Source organism: Castor canadensis, chromosome X (assembly GCF_047511655.1).
Source record: "Castor canadensis chromosome X, mCasCan1.hap1v2, whole genome shotgun sequence".
Lineage (NCBI taxonomy): Eukaryota > Metazoa > Chordata > Mammalia > Rodentia > Castoridae > Castor > Castor canadensis.
Window position 1 is genome coordinate 91,548,918 of NC_133405.1, and position 16,240 is coordinate 91,565,157.

At 40.4% G+C, this 16,240-nt stretch overlaps 1 pseudogene; it reads right to left on the reverse strand.

Annotated features, from left to right (window-relative positions):
• Positions 1-6,182: 6,182 nt before the first annotated feature.
• On the reverse strand, positions 6,183-8,281 carry LOC109677602 (ubiquitin thioesterase ZRANB1 pseudogene; annotated as a pseudogene).
• Between the last annotated feature and the right edge of the window lie 7,959 nt (positions 8,282-16,240).

Here is a 16,240-nt window from a genome sequence, read left to right on the forward strand (position 1 = left end):
ATTGGTTTAAAAGGCAAAGAGCGACACAGAAAAATAGAATCTGAATGCTCCTTAGGAAAATGGCAAAACTAGGAGCACAACCAGTCCCAGCTGTCGACTCAAAAATACTTACAAAAACACCCAGACAACACCAGGCACCCTTAACAAGAACTCAAGGAGGGATCGGACTTAAAGCATTTGAGAAGAACTCATTCCCTGCTATTGTTACCAGGAAGAGACTGGCTAACCAAACGGGCGTTCAGGAGTCAAGAATTCAAATGTGGTTTCAGAAACAAAGATCTCTGTTCCTTAGCAGAGCACAAGGGAGCCCATGAATTTCTCAGTAGATGGTGCAAATGGGAGACTAGATCTGACCACTGGGCAGTAGCAAATAAACCTTCCACTCTCCCAGGGAACCTTCATCAATTTCCTTCCTCCACTTCCTTCTGTAACATCCAAACACATGTACCCGCTCCTCTTCCATCTCCTGTGTCCCTTGCTTTTTTGTGTGATCCCATCAAAGTCTGTGTCATGAAGAACCAAGTGTCATGATCACATAACCTACACAGGCTGTGCAGGGAAGAGAGAACCCTGACCCACCTCTGACTTGTATGAAACGCTCTCCAGAATTTCCAGCTCCTGGAGAGGATTTCTCAGATACTCAGGCACCAATACCAAGAAAAATGCCAAAGTCACAAAGAACACACTGACACAGGAGTCCTGCTGCTAATGGACCATTCACAGACTCATCTTGAGCACAAGGAACAACAGTCTGAGGATCCTGGTCACATGGACATATCTTACATTATGCAATGGTGGGACAAGGGCCACCAGTTCTGACTGCAGAATGGGAACCTCTCAAGGGGACACACTGAGACAGATGTGTGGCAATAGCAGGCACAGTCAGTTTGACTGCTATGTCCTCCGATCTGCCAGCCACACCAGCATTACATAGAAACCTCAAGCCTTTAGATCAACTGCTATCATTCACAGAGTCTCGGTAAAGGAAGACCTTCCTCAAATCCTGCTCACAGGAAGAGGACCCTCCAGGACCCTAACAAGCCCCCTCAATGGGGAAGATTATCAGGCTCTGTTCCACACATTGCAATGTTCACCATGGCCTTAGCCATTGACTGAATACTTATTTCTGTCCCTGGGACATGGTCTTCACTTTGATGGCCAGTAACCCCGCAGTGCCCCACAATCTAGGCAATCTTGCCAAACGCATGACCTCCTCTATGGTCATTCCAGTCCATTTTCATAGCGGGGAAGTCAAAGAATAAAGGGACAGACTCATTGCATCACCTGGGGTCTGCAAGCAGATGACAGATACCTTTTAGCAGATAGCCTCTAAGGAGGCAACTGGATGCTCCAGGTCTGGACACCAAGGCTCCCATGGACTTGCCACCTTGGACCCAAACTTTATAGCATCCATCTCTCAGCTTGGTCTCCCATCCACAGAGGCCTTCCCCACAATAATCCTTAAGGCCTGGATGTTACTAACCCTTTGCACATCCTGCCATGTCTTCAATACAACTTAAGAATGGGACATCTGGTCACCTTGCACATGAAAAGATAGACCTGATATCTCTCAGCAGACACTAATTCCTACTTTTTATTAATTAACTGTGCTGCTGGAGATCAAACCCAGGCCTCCCACATGGTAGGCAAGCACTGTACCACTGAGCTCTATCCTCAACACCTAATCCCTACCTTTTTCTCTAGGGACTTGGATGGAATCTCTTGCTACAGAAGCTCAGATTCCTTTTTCTTCCAGAGAATTCAATCCTATCCATTTCCCTCCAAAAGCATATAGACATGTGGATATAGATAAGTAGATATAGATAGACATGTAGATTTAGAGACAAGGATAGAGAGGAGTAGGCATGGGAGAAGTGGTTGTAATATAGATGCAAATGAAGATATAAATTTGCATAGAACTGTACATGTATGAACACATGAAATAAAAAACACATGGAGTTATAGACAGATATACTGTTGTAGATGAAGACGCAAATATAGATAAAGTCCTTTCACTAATATCACACTTGCTTTCATAACTAGGAGAACTCTGTCCACATGTGTAGGAAGTATGGGGAAGTGATGAGTGATGCAGGGAGTGCTTTCTCATTTTTTCCTGCCTATGAGAATCATCGGGGAGAACAATTTAAAAATAAAAGTAAGCCTGGTCTCATCACTGCCAAACAACTACATCAGAATCATTTCAAGAAGGTTTGTGCCACGAGATGTGTGTACAAGCGTGTGTGTGCACATATGCAGATGTGTTTTCCTTCCCTCAGGAATGAAAGTGGAGGTCCGGCTCATATCAGGAGCAGTAACTCCTGCTAATTTGGCAACAAATACTGATGCTGGGATACCTGGCACTTGATACCGACCACAGGCCAGACCCGCCCGCAGCCTGCTGTCTCCTCCACACACTGTCACACACAAACTGGGGGCAGGACTGCTCTAAGGCCCTACTGCGGATCATTGCTCAAAGACAAAGAATGAAGAACGCAGAAGGAACAAAGGCGCCACCTTCCACCTCAGCGTTCTGAGAGCACTAGGCAGACCGCAAGGCGCGTGCGTGGTAGCGGTCACAAGCACCAAGGAGCATAAGCAGCAATCACCCTGCACCACATTTTCTCGCCCCCGTGGAAAATGCACACCAAAAGCTCTCCAGAGACAAAATCAGGACTGCACAGCACTTTTCTCTGTCCCACCCTAAATTTTCCCCATTTGTCAAAAGTTTGAACTACAAACCCAGGTTGCCACTATGGAAGGATATGTCTCAAAATACTCACTGAGATGGCAATAGATTTTTTAAATTTTACTTTATGTTTAAACAATTTTATTAGTATATAATATTGGTACAGAGGATTTCATTGTTGACATTTCCATATATCCATACCCTGTACCTCAGTGTTGTTTTATACATGATCCATCCAACATTTTCATCCTTCTTTCCTTCATGCAGACCATGACTTTACTCACACTTGTAAAATAAAGACATTGATTCCTGATTACTTTATTTCTTCTTTGGTTGCATTATTGTATGTAAAAGTCTTTTACTTATCTTCCTAATTTAGAGCAGTAGAAATAAACTATGATTTTTAGGTCCTGCTTGTTTTTTTATTCTCTTACACTCCACTTCATTTTTAGATGTAATTGTCTACTTATATTATTTCTCAATGATATGTCTATCCTTACTGCTGCCACCCTATGTCCATTGCTTTATTTTTTTCATGGTATGCTTAGATTTTGTTTAATTAGACCTTGATTGCTCAAACAGTCCTTTAGAAATGACTATATATATATATATATATATATATATATATATATATATGGAGAGAGAGAGAGAGAGAGAGAGAGAGAGAGAGAGAGAGAGAGAGATACTCCAAATGAGAACAGATCAAAACAGAGAACATTATACTGGTTTCACCCTTGAAAAAGAACCATAAAATCCACACAGTTCACCTAAAGACGTTCATGTCCATTACCCAGTCACATAAAATCTTTGACAGAGGACAGCAGCACACTCTGCCTTGGGACAATAATTATGGTTCTTTAATAGTTCAAGAGCTTAACATAGCATTGATTTACCAAAATTTTTGGCCTTTTAACAGCCAGCCAGTCTGCTGTGAAAACCACTTAAAGCCCCATTACTGTCTTTGGAGCTTAGGAAATGGAACCATCTGCAATTCTTTCCAACAGGGAAGAATGCTATACCCGTCAAACTATGTGGTCAGGATCATGGACCATAAATAAATGAATGAATAAATAAATAAGTAGGGAACTGGGGGGTGAGAATGACACACTCACCTGACCACAACACACAGAGTGAACAGCACTTGAGTACAATGCAGACCCCAAGACCAGATGCTTTTTCCTCTAACATATCTGGCTTTTTCTTTCAGGCAGATTTTGCTTAACAATTTGAACAGAACTTCTGCCCCCTACATATGTGAATACTTATTTTACAAATGCTATGTTAAGTAGTCAGAATAGTGACCTTCTAAAATTTTGGCTATTAATTACTGACCAAAATGAAATCAAATCATATAAAGTCAGTTTATAAGAAAACATAAACCACTTAGAACAGTAACATTTACCATTATAGCAAAATTCATTGACATGGAATCATACCTCAAAAAAAAAAAAAAACCTTTCTCAAAAGTATTAGCATGCATCAAAAATGATTCCTTCATCCTAGGACCACTTTTACTGAGTGTCCACAGGGGTCTAAGGCCATACCACTCTGAACGCACCTGATCTCTCCTGAGTGTTCACAGGGGAGAAAGAACTGAAGACATGACAGGTCACAGATAACTTTTCTATTTTTAGTATTCCTGCATCAATTGAGGTTGAACACATTTCATTACCATCTAAGCAGAAAACAAGAAGCAAACACTTTTTACTTGCAAATCAATAATAATTTTAATTATTTTATCACTTTGATAAAAATCAGAAAGCAACATTTATAACATTGCCACAACATTACTTTTCACAGCAGGGAACTGAAATCTGTACATCTCATTTTAGCAGAAAAGTAAACAGGTAGGAAAAATTATACATAAAAATTTTCAAAAGGAAATATTTAATCTGATCTCTTTTCTTCTAAAAAATTAATTCAGGGGGAGAGATGATCCAAACATTGTGTGCACATACGAATAAAAGAAAAAAATTAATTCAGTAGACTTCAATTTTTCTTGTGTAACATGGGAATTCCTGGTTCTAGATTGGATGACTTTCAGTGTCAGTATAAGGACATCTTGTTACTTTCTTTAAAATAAAAAATGCAGCATGGAAATTAATGGTGTACTATATGTTTAAACTTCAGATATGCAGGAACTGGAACCAAGTGTTAAGCAATTTGCAAGAAGCAAATATTTAAAGGTTTTTCACAGCCTTTTAAATAAAGAGAAGGAAAAATTGTGTGTGTGTTTGTGTCTGTGTATTCTTCTTTGCAAATTCCTTGCCACATCAACAGTCTACAAAGTGCTTGTGTTCCTGAGATAGGTCAGAAATTTTACCCAGTATTGAATGTATACCCGAAGTGATCAAGTAATACTTTTTGCAAAAGGTTTTCTATGTAACATTATACTCTTAACTTTAAATAAGAATGGCTACAACTAACCAACATGCAAAAATCCTCAGACTACACAGAAATTCATACAATGCATTGACCACCTTTCTCCATTTTAAAATTCTTTATTCTGTACTGAATTGGTATTCCAATCTGCCTAAGCAAAAGCATGCCCTTCTAATAGCATTTGATTAGAGCAGAGGTGACAATAAGAGACAGCAAGATTCTGAAGGTTCTTTTCATGGAGAGCAGAAAATTGATGGAATCCTGGTGAACAAATTTCACAGTCCATTCAGTGACAAGCAAGCCTGCTCCCTTTCCATCAAGGGAATAACGATGCACAAATGGACCACTGACCAGAGTTTGAAGTAAAACCCCTACTTTAGGGCTCTCTTCCAAACAAATAAATATCTAAATATCTGATTTGAAAGGGGTCAAATCAGAAAACTAAAGCAACAAAAACAAAAACCCTCTCAAAACAAGGAGACAATATCTATGTGCTCAATTAAAAAGAATTATTAGCTTCTCTTGTTTCTTCCTAAAAGGTTTGATTTTATTGGGCACAACCAAAACTAATTAATAAAATAAAAGCTTATTTTTTATGTTTTTCTGTGGATAATTTGTACAAAATTTCCAAATATCTGAATGTAAAATGGATTTTTTTAAGGTGAAAGTAGAATGCCAGGTCCTAATGAAGGGACTATCTCAAAGGAATAAGAGTCGTCTGCCATGTACTTTTTGTAAGTGCCCACGTTGGAAAACAATTCTCAATATGAAGATGCTGGTACAACTTTTCCTATTACACAATTTCTTGCACAACCATATGCATTACATTTATAGGCAGATTTACAATTTGAAAGGACGAGAAAGGATCTATCAATAAAATTAGCTTAGTTTTGTTTGTTTGTTTGTTTACAAAATGTCGTTCAACCAAAGTTCTCTATCTCCTCATGCAGGAGATGCATTATCTCCACTAGGTGTGGGTCAGCAAAATACTTGTGAGCATGTCCTGCCAGATCTGCTACATTCCACATTGTATATTCTGCTTGAAGCACCACATTGACTTTGGGGCCATTACAAACAGTAATGGCCTTGGTCTTATGTTCCTTGATTTCTTTCATTCATCTTCATCATCTTCATCTTCCTCTCCATCAGACAAGGATGTACAAGGCCATATCTGTCAGTAGCAGTCAAGTCATTTTTCTATCACCTGCATGACCAAGGGGTGGTTTCGCTCTGGAGAGCTTTTCTGCATGGCAATTAGAACTCCCCCTTCGGTCATGCAGCAATCCAGCAACTCCCTCGACAGTTTCTCTTGTTGTTCCTCGTTACCTCCTGTGTGGAAAGAAAGTGCACATGGAGTAGCTTCCTTTCACTGTCAACCAGTGGCAAAAAGGTGATGATGACATTGGTGTTCAGGTTAGCACCAGCACCTCGGTTGCCACAACCATCATTTTCCATGGCAACCAAAGCAGAGAAGTGGCCCCTCTGTAGCCCAGTGCAATCGGACTTTTCCAACAAAAACTCTGTTCCCATAACAAACACAGATAAACTCCTTGGAACTGAGTATATCCTAAAATTTCTCTCTGGATACTCTTATAATATTTTACTCCATAAACTATAACTGGTCGTCTAAGAATATGTACAAGTACAAAAATGTGTGTCTTTTCCAAACTTGCTCCAGGATGACCAGCAAGAGAGAGTATAAGTGCCCAGTTGTCTTGCCACTGTTCTTCTCTCAATGAAAAATGTAAACCAAAACTCTGAGAATACCATGATTCCCAATCTTTCCAGCGTGTGTAAAACCAGTGTGAACAGTCATGCAAGCTGTCATGCAGGGCTTTCCGAAGCACTCAGTCCTTGTCACAAATACACCAAGTAGCTTGTAGTACTGAGTCAGGTAAGCAGTCTCCTGTAGTCCTGTTCCAAAGTGCATACAGTCTACTGCCCAAAAGTTTAACCAACTCCAAGGACCAGTTTATAATTGGTGATTCTTCTTCTAACTCCTTTTGAACATCTCTATCAAGCACCTTATCAAATAATTTTTCTTGGACTGTTGGGGGCAAGTCTTCAATATCTGCTGGCAACGTAAACGTTACAAGGTCAGTTAGAAAACAGCAAGCAAAATCCCCCTTTTTTTGATGAAGAGAGGCAGCTATTTCTCTCCAGATTTGTTCTGTCAGTTCAGGACATACCATTGCTGGAATACACTTTGCTGCTTGTTGAGACACCTCTGTAAGCAATATTGCTAGCATATCCTGCCTCTGAAATTGTATAGCCAAGTGTACCAAGAGTATAGCCAACATCACAGGTAGAAGGACCATTCAGCAAGTTTATTTCATCCACAGTGAGCTGACATGCAGTATTTCCTCCTGATGAACTGTATGTTTCTATGGCCCCTAAATCACCTTCTACAACTCCCACAGAAGCATTGAGGAATAGCCAATCAGTCTTTTTCATCCTGTTTTTAATTTGCTTTACTTTTCTGAAGTCCACTTCAAGTTATTCCTTGCTGCCAACAGTACCAGCCAATTCAACCCTCTGAATATCCATTTTCATTTCAGAGTCTCATTTCGTAGTAGGAAGTGGTCTTTTTTTGGCTATTACCACTATGGCAGCTTCCATTCAATTGAGCTTTATCTTGCTAATTTGTTATTGAAGATGCTTCTTCAGTCTCTGCTAACTCTATTGCTTCAATGTTATTAGGTCTGGGATAATAACACATTTTTTAGGTGTAGCCCAGTTTTCATATGTGCAAATAGAACAAGTCCAATGCTGGGTCCTTGTGTTCAGTTTGTTTCTTTTCTTCATAAGGATCAACAGAAAAAGCAACTGTCTTGAGTCAAATCCTGAGGATTGAGGAGATTCTGTGGGACTCCTGGTCTTTCGTTGGGATAAGTACTGAGTACATCTGATTGTTCTTGGCCAGTTCAAATATGTGCACATGTGGCATGACTCATTTATTTGCATTTTCCATGCTGTACCAAGGCTTAACCCTTGGTCTTGCACTAGAGTCTGGACATAACAAAGTCCATAACAAAGTTCAGTGCTGGAAGGATCCCAATCTCTACCAACATCACTCGAATCACTTTTGAATGGATCTTCTGCAATAATTCCAGTAGGTTTTTGGGCACCACACATAGTACACTTGATTGCAGATGGCCAGTTTTTATATGTACAATATTTGCAAGCCCATTTAATTCCACGTTCTGACATGGTAGCTTCTTGAAGTGAGTTATGTCTGGCAGGAAGCTGGCTGTGGCGGCTCCTCCTCCAGCTCCAGCTCCTCCTCCCTGTCTGATGCTCAGAACCCAGCGGCGGCGGTGGAGACTCCAAACAGCCAGAGGCAAGGAGCCAAGCCCAGGACCTCTCTGCCTCCTTTGGCTCTGCCTCCCGCCCCTCAGCTGCTTCCTCTGTCCTCCTGCTTCACTCAGTACCTGGTCTCCACCTGCCCAAGGGCTGCTCCCTGGGGAGTGGGGGAAAGCGAGGGGCCCCAAGAGGCGGGGGCAGAGCTACTGGGAGCGATTTCGGGCTCCCGGACTCCTAATGGAGGTGGCCAAGGACCCGGAGTGCTGTTCATTGCTTTAGCTTAATTTATATTTAAAATTCCAAATGCCTTTCCTGTTGAGAAGGATCAGAAGGACCCATCTCTCCCTGGGACACTGGGGCAGAAGTGATGCATTCTTAAGCATCACTTAAGTTCTCTTAAATACTAGTACATGTGTTAGCACTCTGATAAACTTTCCTAAGGTCTGTATTGTAAGCACCCTTTTAATGTCTTCTCCAAATGATTACAACCATTTATAATCTTTGGTGTATTCAGATGTTCCTGCAGGGTTTTTTATCCAGGCCAAAGTGGCAGCATATGCCCTGGTGGTCCAGCAGTAGGCTTGATACTGGTGCAAATTACAGCCCTCCATTTGCATGAAGGGATGTCCTGTGGTTGTTTAAACAGTGACATCTGGCCCTCCCTCAAACATTTTGATAATATACATAGGCTGCTTGGATCACTTTTGGAATTACCCTGGAGAAACCCTCTTGTGTTGCACACTGGTGTTGAAACTTTAGCAGCTTAAATGCTGCTATCTGTGATCTCTTGCCTACTTTTGCTAGAGTGGGTATAGCTGATAACACAAAGAGATGTTGGAGTGGTAGCAGTGGTGTTGTGCCAAGTATGAAGACAAAAGCAGCCACCAAATCGTTCAACAACAGCAACAGTTGCAGCACCAGAAGTAGCAGCAAGAAGGTGACTGCACATCCAGAGAAAGGTCAGGAAGAAATGAGGAGGAGCAGAGGTGTCAGAACTGAGGAGCATTGGAAGTATAGAGAAGGCAAGAGAGGGCAAAGCCAAGGCTGAAGAAAAATATACTGTGAAGAATAAGAAAAGAGAAACTGCCAGACCCAAGCAGTGGAAGTACTCCAAGTAGTTGTCATGCTTTAAGAGCCCAGTGTCCCAACACACTAGGCCTGAGAGGTGGGAAACTAGCTCCTGTCAAAGTCAAAATATCCTGATACCCTAGGTTCCAGAGCTGTAATATTGGCCACTGGAAAAACTCAGGGTGCCAAAACCTGCATTCCACCCCATAGCTGTTACACTAGCAAGTGTTGCCTGCTACTGAATCTCATTGCTACTAGAGGCCAAAGAGTATACCTGGCCAGTGCTGAGGTCACAGGTGGTTAAAACCCGCAACAACCCTCCAATCTGAGTACCTAGAGCCATGCCTCTGGCTTCTACAGTGTGCAGTAAAAAGCCCATGATTCTCAGGTCTCGGAAATGTGAGCCTCTGGGTCTACCATGCCATCCTCTAGGCCTTGGGGCACTCATGGGCCCAGGACTCCCAACACTAGAAGAGAAACCCTTTGCCTACTCACAATTTCCATCCAAGGAGAGCAAAAGGACACCAACCAGCTGATTGGTAACACTACCATCATTGCCATTTTAAAAATCATTACGGCACAGTGATTGGACAAAGTGAGATCTTCCATTGTGCTAGCTCCTCCCTACATGCATATAGTGTACTTCGATCATTTTCACCGCTCTGTTACTCTTTCTTATACCTCCTCCCACTTTCCACTCCCACATCTCTATTAGGCCTCTTTTCACTTTCATGTCCTTTTTCTTCCCTAGATTCCACATATGAGAGAAAGCATGTGATCCATGTCTTTGAGAGACTTGCTTATTTTACTTAACACGATGATCTCTTATGTCATCCATTTTCCTGCAATTGATGTTATTTCATTCCTTTTGCTGGTTGAGTAAAGTTTCATTTACTTTTCTAGTCACCTGTTGATGAGCACCTATGCTGATTCCATAAATTAGCTATTCGAATAGTACAGTGATAAATATTGATATTCAGGTATTTCTATAGTAAGCCTACTTTCATTCGTTGGGATACTATCCACAAGTATCCAAGTATCCAAGGCTGGATGCTGTGGAAGTTCTATTTTTAGCATTGTGAGAAATTCCATAATGATTTACATACTGGCTGGAGCAATTTACATTTCAGCCATCAGTGAATAGGGGTTCCTTTTTCTCCTCATCTTCACCAACATATGTTGTTTCTATTTTCTTGTTGATAGCCATTCTAACCTGGGTGTGAGAGAATGACAATGTCATTTTGATTTGCATTTTCCTGACAGATAATGATGTTGAACATTTGCTCTTGTATTTATTGGTTGTTTAAACTTCTTCATTAAAAAGTGTGCTCAGTTCGATAGCCCATTTGTTGATTGGACTATTTGTTCTTCCGTTGTTTAACTTTTTGTATCCTTGATATATTCTTTATAATGATCTCCCATTGCATGAATGACTGGCCAAGATAATTTTTCCAATTTGTACACTGTGACATCATTCTGTTGATTGCTTTATTTTTTTGCAGTGCAGAATCTTTTTTAACATAATGCAATCCTATTTGTCAGTTCTTGCTATTATTTCCTAAGCTATTGGAATCCTAATAAGAAAATAATGGCCTGTCCTAGATCTTGAAGGGCTTTGCTGTAATAGTCTCACAGTTACAGGTCTTACAGTAATTTCTTTCATCCATCTCTATGAGAATGAAAATACGCATCAATTCTTCTGCATGAGGATATGCAGTTATCGCAGCACCACTTTTATTGACTGCTAAGATTTGAGAGCTCTTTCTCTCACGCAACTACCACTTGTTAAAGAGACTGTCTATTATCTGGGTGCCAATGGTTCATGTTTTTAATCTTATCTATTTGGGAGGCTGAGATCTGGCCAGTCTGCTCAAAAAGTTAGCGAGCTGCAATCTCAACCAGTATCTCAACCAATAGCTGGCTGGATGGCATGCACCTGTCATCCTAAGCTACTTGGGAGGCAGAGATGAGGAGGATGGTGGTTCCAGGCTATCTGGGCAAAACTGTTTGCCAGACCTCATCTCAATGCAAAAAATTACCATCAAGGTAGCATTCATCTGGCACCCAGCATCAGGGAGAAGCATAAAATAGGAGGACTGCAGTCCAGGCCAACCTGGACAAAAAGCATGACTCTGTCCCCAAAATAAATAGATCAAAATGGATGGAGGTGTGGCTCATGCAACAGAGTGCCTGCCTAGGAAGTTTGAAGCCCTGAGTTCAAGCCCCAGTACCATCAAAGAAAAAGCTGTCCATTTTCCGATGTATGTTTAGGGCACCTTTGTCAAGAGTCAGAGGGTTACAGCTTCTTCCACTTATTTCTGTACCTTCCATTCTATTCCCTTAGCAACTTTTTTTCTTTTTGAGCCACTACTATGCTGTTTTTGTAATATGGCTCTCTAATGTAATTCAAAGTCAGGTACACTGGAGGTGGTAACTTTAGTATTGGCCATTCTGCTCAGGATTGCTTGGCTGTTTGGGGTCTTTTGTATTTCCATATAAATTTCAGGGTTAGAATATTTGTATTTCTGATGGGTATCATTGGAATTGTGAGGAATTTCTTTGAATTGGTAGATCGCTTTTGGTAATATGACCATTTGACAGTATTAGCTCTGCTGATTCTAGCACTTTGATCTCTCAGATGAACTTCAGAATCATCTAGACAAAAAATTGTCAAGATGCTAATTTGTGTTTTAGTTATCTTACCTATTAATGTAAGGAGAATGGAGATCTTTCTACCTTAGGCCAAATGAATCCAAGGAAAAGTTCACTCCCATTTCTTAGAGTCTTCTTAAATATTTCTCAGAAGAATATTGTTGCTAGTATTGTTTTCTCCCCAGTGGTTTTCACATTCATATTAAATTGGTTCCCTAGACAGAATGTAGCAGAGTGCATAAGCATTTCCCCCAGTCCATATAACATATGATATGAAATTTATTCTTGTTATTAATTGATCTGTCCTGTGTCGGTAATGAGTCATATACTTTTCAGAAAAGAAGAATATCAACATTAAGTATAAAACTTTAAGCTCCAACTCTCTGACAGCATCAAATAACATGAGTTGAGAAGTCAAAAAATCAGGGGTCAGCCAGGTGCCAGTGATTCACGCCTGTAATTAGCTACCCAGGGGGCAAGAGATCAGGAGGATCGCAGTTTGAAACCAGCCTGGGCAAATGGTTCACAAGACCCTATCTCAAAAACACCTGACACAAAAAGGCTGGAGGAATGGCTTAAGATGTAGGCCCAGAGTTCAAGCCCCAGTACCGCAAAAAGAAAAAAAAAATCAGGGGACATTTTTCTCATTTCAAATCTTACTCATCTATCCACTCTTTTTACAGTAGGGAGACGCCTGAAAATGAGAAATGTGCCAAAGGAGATAGCTGTATTTGAACACTTCCATGGTTGAATTGTAACGTGTATTTTTAAGTTTGATAAGTACTTTTAAAATAAGTACTAGAGTAACAGCAAATGTGTTACTTTGCCGTAACTCCAAGTAGAGGTCTTTTTATCTCATAGCCAAATAGACAAAGAAATCGTGGTAAGATTCATGATACTGAAAACGCATGTTTCTGGCGAAGTTTGCTTTCACCACTGGATAGCCACAATGCTGACACTTAGGAAAATACCACAAGAAGTTAGATTGAGTGACAACTTTTGCTGGCACATTCCACTTACTATGTTTGTTCTTTTTCTCCCTAAAATAAATTTTTATTGGAACACATGGCCACACGGAATCATTGGCTATTTTCTCAAAACGATGGCAGAGTTGAATAGTTGTACTAAAGAAGAAATGCCGTGGAGTTCAAATCAGTTTGAACTGCTGCTTCCCACAGTGCAAATCTCAATGGTGCAGTACACCTTGAGAGCTTTTTTGTACTGCCTCACCTCTCTCCCCTCCTCTGCTCTCCACTGAGGACTTTGGAATTTATTCTCAGTCTATGTTTCTTGGTTCCTCTGGGATTCAAAGAGCACACTTAAGACTGAGACCAATTGAACTTATGCCTGCCTTAGACTGAATCTCTCCCTATCCCAATTCACCTTACGGAAAGGGACATGACTAAGGAAGTATCTATACAGAGAGGTAGACTGGCTGCTTTAAAAATATCAACATACTCCTTAGGATTTACACAAGATCAAGAAGTCTCCTACATATGGCCAAGAATAATCTCAAAATATATATTCAGCATACGATTCAGAATTACTTAGAATTGGAAGAACCTGAAAATTTACACTCCTATGGAAAAGAGATCCAAGATACAATACCAGGAAGACAGGATGTTGAGATTGTCTAGTGGCATCTTTAAAGCCATTATTATGAAAGTATTCCAAGTAACAATCACAATTATGTTGAAACAAATATAAGAATAGATTTTTTTCAGTGTGCATACACACACACACACACACACACACTCTCTCTCTCTCTCTCTTTTTCTGTCTCTCACACATACACACTTATGAGGAAAGCCCCAAGCGGAAATTATAGAAAGGAAAACTGTGATGATCATTATATCATTATATCTCTGGATGGGTTTCAAAAAGAGAATGGAGGCTGGTAGGGTGACTCAAGTCCTAGAGTGCAGGACTAGGGGACTGGAGGTCCAGAGTTCAAAAAGAGAATGGAGACAAATGGCAGCGAAGGTGACATTAGATCAATAGCAATTGGCAAATCTCAAAAACAGAAAAAGAAATTGAAATGAAAATAAGAACTTTAAGAACCTACAAAAAGTTCCACTTGTTTATCATTCCTTTCATTGGAATCTCAGAAGGAGAGGGGGAAAGGATGTGATGATCAAAACTAATGTTGAGAAGTGATGACAAGATGCCGATGAAATGACATTGCCTTCCATTCTTTCTCATGGATACATCCTATTAAATTGCTATTCTCATTCCTAATTCCCTGCAGAACTGCTAAGAAAGTGAGTGTGGTGGCAAAGTAGTTTAGATTCCATCAAGAGCCCAGGAGGACAATAGTAACTGTGGGCAAAATGGATCCAGGGAGCATGGGCACAGAATTTCTGTGGAGAAACCAGCAAGAAAAACAACAGGCAGTAGACCTTCCTAAATACCAACCCCCATGGAATCAAGAGATAGAGCCCTCAGGTGGGTGAGGCACTGCCACCAGCCACAGCCCCACTTAAGGAACCATGGTGGTGTACACCTTAGCAGTGAGACAGTAAACACAGCTTGGCAGCTTCCAACCCAGGTTAGGATGCACCAGTACAGACTATGACAACAACCTGTGAGTTAGCACAACCTGGAGAGAAGGAGAAACTACACGTTTTCTGAGAACTCTTTGGGGGCTGGGGGTTGAGGGCCTGGACCTCAGGAGCTTACACCGGACAATACACTTAGATCTCCAAATCCTCAGCCTCTATGTTGGAAAGTGAGTACAAAAAGACTTATCCAGAGTCAAGTCTCAAACCTGACTGCTATCTACTGGGTTGAAAGCCTTGGACTCTGAGGGAAAAAAAACTGGTGCTCAGGAGACCAGTTGAAAATTCTGGGTTTAAATATATATGTTTGATTTTGTCTCTGTTCGATTTGAAATGTTTTTATTTTTTGTTTGTTTGTATTGATTTTTTGTATATCGATTTGCACTCATTTTCTCATTTTTTTTCCTCCCTTCCATTATTCTGTAGTCATTATGTGAACCATGATAACTGCCTTTCAGTATTCAACCTTAAACTATATCTTTCCTTCCGTTCCATACTTTTCATTTCACCCTTCCCCATTTATACTTTCTTTCCTTCTACATTAGAATAGCTCTTGGGGCTGGCAGTGTGGCTCAAGTGGTAGAGCGCCTGACTAGCAAGCATGAGGCCTTGAGTTCAAGCCCCACTACTATATATATGTGTCCACACGCACTGGACCTATTTTAGTTATTTCTCTTGTTATATATTTATCCTCCAGTATCCTGTGTACATTTTGTCCGCAAGAGTTTGTGCAAGACGGACAAAAATTTTTTTGTAGACACTCATTGTTATAAAATTAGAGTGAAGCACATCAAATAGGAGTTAGTCAAGATGAAATCTTGAAAATTAATTCCATTTTATAAGTAGATTCATATAACCTCCCATCCCTTCTGTCTGTATCACTTAGTGTGCAGGCTGGAAATGCTCAACCACTGGTTGACTATTTGTTAAAATTGTCATATGGTATTACATCTTGCAATGTACACTGGCTGGAATTTTAACTATGTTTGCTTCCATGTTACCATCACGCATTCAATGTGCAAAATCATGCTTTCTCCTCAAGATAATTTTTTTTCTTTAGGATATACTCGTGGTACAAGGGATTTATTGTGATAGTTCTAAATAAGCTTATATTGTAATTGGTTAGCTCATCCCCATCATCTCTCCCCCTCAACTCCCTCCACACCCCACTTGAAGCAATTGTAAGAGGTTTCTTCATTCTATTTCATATAAGTATATGAAGTCCATCAACATATTCCCTCATCTTAATCTCCTTTGTGTACCCCTCTTCCTCCCACAAGTACCCTCCCAATACACACTCTACTTATTTTACAGTCCTGTCTTTAGTTATTAATATTTAAGTCAAGGTTCAAGGGGGCTTCTCAATGTATCCACATTGTGAGTATACTTTATTTTGGTCCATTCAACCACTTCCATTACTCTCCCTTACACATTTACCTATCCCCCCTTTGTTCAACAGCTTTCAATACATATCTTTTTATACTCTACCTTCACAGGTATTATGCTTTACAATATTGTTGATTATCTCTCATTCTCTTTTACTTTCTCTCCTTCCTTGAGCTCCGTAGAGTAGTTTCAGTATTACATG